Here is a 5132-nt window from a genome sequence, read left to right on the forward strand (position 1 = left end):
GGCACAGTGCGCGTACCAAAATTTTTTTGTATTTGTAAATTGGTTTAAATACATGGAGTTTTTATACAGGTTTTCTCCTGTGTTCTTTGCTTTACGTGCAGGTATGATATTTTCTTCACTACTTTTTTCTATCTTAATATAGTGTGGAGTTTTATTGTACTATTTTTTCATTCTTAATACCATGCCACATTCCGGCTCACGTCCTCAGACTGTCCTCTCTACCGTGTGTTGTGTAACATTTATGACTGCCTGTCGTATTAGCATCTGACCGGGGCGACCCAACCATCCTCATTTCTGCGGTGTCAGTAGGATGTGTGACTATACATAGACCTAACAGTCTGTTAGAGATTGGCTTTATTTACTTTGGTGACTGTTTATAGTTTTTAAATAAAACACTGAACATTTTGCTTTGGTTTTATGCTTGTTTCTTCATTTTTTTCTTCCATCAACTTCTCTCTCTTTCCTGTTGATCAATGCACATGCAACAGTTGATGTTGTGCAGAGACATCCAACTAGGGGCACTCGTGGAAAGATTTGGAGTGGCCCAACTAATTTGGAAAAGAAATCCCACTCATTGAGTGAACTTTAACACCTGAACATTGTGTTGAGATTGAGAGTGCATGAAAATTAACAAATGAGTAGATAATTCTGAACAGTTAACCAAAGGTAATAGATAAACACCTGAAACGGTTAATGAAATGTAGAAATATTTTACATAGAACATCAAAAGAGATGGATAAATGCTTAAAATGGTTTGCCAAAAGAAATGGATAAATGGTTGAAATACAAAACTAAACTTCATATAGTACGCTAGATGTAATGTATAAATGGTTGAAATGGATAACGAAAAGTAATGGATAAAAGATTAGCTAAAAATTAAAGATATAGGTAAAATACTTTGCTAAAATAGTAAAAGAACATAATGCATTAGTAGTCAATAGTTTGCTAAAAAATAATGAATAAGATAAAAGTAATAGATAAACAATTGTAAAGTTAGCTAAAAGTAATAGATAGTTGTCATAATTAGCTAAAAGAAATTAACAGCTGAATAGTCAGCTAGAAGTAGTGCATAAACAATTGTAATTGTTAGCTTAAAGTTATGTATAAATGGAAAAGGTGAAATAGCTAAAAGTAATGGATAAAGATGACAGCTAAAATTAATGGATAAAAGGTGACAGCTAAAGTAATGGATACAAGGGGAAATAGTTAGCAAAAAGTAATATATAAAAGGTGAAATCGTTAGCTAAAGGGAATGGATAAAAGGTAAAATAGTTAGCTAAGAGTAATAGATAAAAAGTGCAATAGCTTAAAGTAATGAATAAATGGTTGAAATAGTTAGCGAAAAGTAATGGATAAAAGGTGAAATAGCTAAAAGTAATGTGATGAAATAGCTCAAGGTAACAGATAAAAAGTGAAATAGCTAGCTGAAAGTAATTGATAAAAGGTGAAATAGTTAGCTATAAGTAATGGATAAATGGTTGAAATAGACAGCTAAAAGTGATGGATAAAACATCTGGAGATAGCTTAAAGTAATGTATAAATGATTGATATAGTTAGCGAGAAGTAATGGATAAAAGGTGAAATAGTTAAAGGTAATGGATAAAAGGTGAAATAGCTCAAAGTAATAAATGATAGGTGAACTAGCTAGCTCAAAGTAATTGATATAAGGTAAAATAGTTAGCTAAATAAATGGTTGAAATAGTTGGCTAAAAGTAATGGATAAACAATTAGCTAAAAGAAATGGATATAAGGTAAAATAGCTGAAAGTAGCCTAATGGATAAAATGGGAAATACCTAGCTTAAAGTAATATATTTAATGGTTGATATAGTTAGCTAAAAGTAATGGATAAAAGATGAAATAGCTAAAAGTAATGGATAAAAGGTGAAATAGTTAGCTAAAATTAATGAATAAAAGTTGAAATAGTTAGCCAAAAAGAAATGGATAAAGGGTTAAATAGCTGGTTAAACGTAATGTATAAATGATTCTATTAACTAAAAGTAATGAATAAATGGTTGAAATAATAGTTTGCTAAGAGTATATAATAGACATAAACATCCAGCTTTCATCATTCCAAGATGTAGTCTTGACCTAACCTAAACATCCAGCGATTCAGTTTTTATAATTACACTTTCTATTAAAGACATTTTGAAATAAAATCAAAGGCACACTTTTGGAACATGCCCTTACTTCCTCCAGGACTGTCTGACAACAAATGTGTGACAACAAATGTGAATTCGCAATGACTGCCACCTCCATTCAAAATTTAGCCTCCACTAGGGCAAAAACTGTGGCTGCCAAAGGGTGGGGCAAAATTGGTCAACCCACCAACCAACCAACTGATAGAGAGGGCTATAGCTGTTAGTCACAGCCAAATAAAACAGGGAACCACTGGTGTAGAGAACACAGAGTATGAATCTTTTCTTGGATTCCTCCCGGCTCCCTGTTGTGTGCTAAATAAGAAATGTCTGAACAGATGCCAGTGTTTTTAATATTGAGCACTCAGTTTTCATGGTTGGTAGTTAGGACTTCAAACAGCCCTCTTGTCTGATATAACCTAACAAGCTCCATTTTTCTGGCAGGCTCATCCTTTTGTTCTGCTTAACCACTGGACACTTTTCTTTGCTTCCTTCTTTTCAACATAATTGATTGTTAATGACTTTGCTGAGCGCTCCACTTCCCACAGCTCCCAAAACATACTTTGTGTTTAATCTTACAGGGAACATTCTGTATTCATCAAAAGACTGTACTGTGTCTCAGTTTGTTAGTGTTTAAAGCATAATGTGAGATCCTTATGTTGGGTTATTTTTGCGTCCATGTTTGTTGTTCAGTGGTCATTGCTGTGGTGTTTCTGCATTCAGTCAAAACGGGCAAGGAGTCTTAATCACTGCTGAGGTGGTGCTCGTTTTTCATTCATTCTAGCTAACACTACTCATTTAAAGAACCACATATAAAGGCCCTAAAATGTGATTTGTGGCTGCTCTAAACAATTGTTTTAATTCACACTTGCATTTTTCCACATTTTGACATTTTTGGCTTGTCAAAAGTCATAGTAGGAAAAGCACAGGTGTTTCTAATGACATTAATGATGACTCTCTTCAGTTCATGTGTCCCAGTAGGTCAGGCCAGTGTTACAGTGAGCTGGGATGCACAATGCCAGGACCCTGAAATAGAAGCAGCTAAATTGAATTCAGCCAACTTTACTATTAAAACCTTGGCTTCTGCAGCACTAGCTACATTTAAACTGTCAAATTTGGATATTTGGAGCCACAAAACATTTTATGGAATGGCTTTCATTTTGTGGTGTGATATGATGACCTTTTTTTAACCAAGTAAATGAAATGAAACTTAATTTTTCTTGCTTACCAAGATGAAGAAAATGCAAAACAAAAGCAATAATAATAAAACATATGCATAAACATACACCTACATATACACATGAACACATACATATATGTATGCATACACATATCTGCAAATACACACACACACACATACACACAGAAAAACTCAACGAGAGGCAATAATGACAATAAATAAGTAAAATTAAATGGTATAGCAATAGAAGTCCATCAGTTCTTAAGGAAAGCCAGTCTGTAGAAGCTTTGAGGTGAGATTAAAAACGTTAACAGAGTAAGCTGATCTGATGCACAGTGGGAGGTTGTTCCAGAGCAGAGGAGCCAGTGCTGCAAAGGCTCCATCACACTTTGTCTCTAATCTGAACTCTGGAACAGTCAGAAGACTCAGACTAGAAGATCTGAGGGATCTGTTCACTATGGTGTGAGAAGCTCAGTTATTTACTCCAATGCCAGATCATTTAGAGCCTTGTATGTGATTAAAAGCACTTCAAAGTGAATTCTTAAAGAGACTGGAAACCAATGCAGTGAAGCCAAAATCAGCGTGATGCGTGAGGATTGTTTTGTTTAAAGTCTAGCTGATGAATTTTAAATGTAGCTGATGTGTTGCTCTATTGTCTAGGCAGATGAACAAGGCATTACAGCAATCAAGGTGGGAAAATGTCAGAGCATGTATAATTTTCTTTGTGTTATTGAAGTGATCTAATTTTGAAGATGTTCCTCAGTTGATCCAGTGAGCGGCAATTCTCTGGGCCAAAATGCCTTGTTGATGCCAGAGGTCAGAGGAGAGAATGGCCAGACTGGTTCAAGATGACAGAAAGGCAACAGTAACTCAAATAACCACTTGTTACAACCAAGGTCTGCAGAAGACCATGTCTGAACGAACAACACGTCGAACCTTGAAGCAGATGGGCTACAGCAGCAGAGAATCACACCAGGTGCCACTCCTGTCAGCTAACAACAGGAAACTGAGGCTACAATTCACACGGGCTCACCTAAATTGGACAATAGAGGATTGGAAAAACGTTGCCTGGTCTGACGAGTCTTGATTTCTGCTGTGACATTCAGATGGTAGGGTCAGAATCTGGCGTAAACAACATGAAAGCATGGATCCATCCTGCCTTGTATCAACAGTTCAGGCTGGTGGTGGTGGTGTAATGGTGTGGGGGATATTTTCTTGGCACACTTTGGGCCCCTTAGTACAAACTGAACATTGTTTAAATGCCACAGCCTACCTGAGTATTGTTGCTGACAGCGTTCATCCCTTTATGACCACAGTATACCCATCTTCTGATGGCTACTTCCAGCAGGATAACGCACCAAAGCTCACAAAGCTCAAATTATCTCAAACTGGTTTCTTGAACATGACAATGAGTTCACTGTACTCCAATGGCCTCCACAGTCACCAGATCTCAATCCAATAGAGCACCTTTGGGATGTGGTGGATGTGGTGTGTGATGCTGTCATGTCAATATGGACTAAATCTCTAAGGGAATGTTTTCAGCACCTTGTTGAATCTATGCCACAAAGAATTAAGGCAGTTCTGAAGGCAAAAGGGAGTCCAACCTGGTACTAGCAAAGTGTTCCTAATGAAGTGGTTGGTGTGTGTGCGTGTATACATATATATAGTCTTGTTCACATAACAACGTGGAAGAAGTTGAATACAGTTATTGGCCTCTCCACCACCTGTTGCTGTATTTCTTTGCACTGTAAACACCACTAGAGGGATAAATCCGCTCTGCTCTGTAATACTCGGCGGCTTCAGTAGGGGGCGCCAG

General features: G+C 36.7%; 1 protein-coding gene across 1 annotated transcript in view; it reads left to right on the forward strand.

Annotated features, from left to right (window-relative positions):
• The window catches only part of arid2 (AT rich interactive domain 2 (ARID, RFX-like)), a 43300-nt gene extending 42895 nt beyond the window's left edge, over positions 1 to 405 (forward strand). Inside the window, exon 21 of the mRNA XM_049567156.1 lies at positions 1 to 405. This exon is cut by the window's left edge and continues 1294 nt beyond it. The gene's annotated coding sequence lies outside the window, so the exon portion shown is untranslated.
• The last annotated feature ends 4727 nt before the right edge of the window (positions 406 to 5132 follow it).

This window comes from Epinephelus fuscoguttatus, linkage group LG22, assembly GCF_011397635.1.
Source record: "Epinephelus fuscoguttatus linkage group LG22, E.fuscoguttatus.final_Chr_v1".
Classification (NCBI taxonomy): Eukaryota; Metazoa; Chordata; class Actinopteri; order Perciformes; family Serranidae; genus Epinephelus; species Epinephelus fuscoguttatus.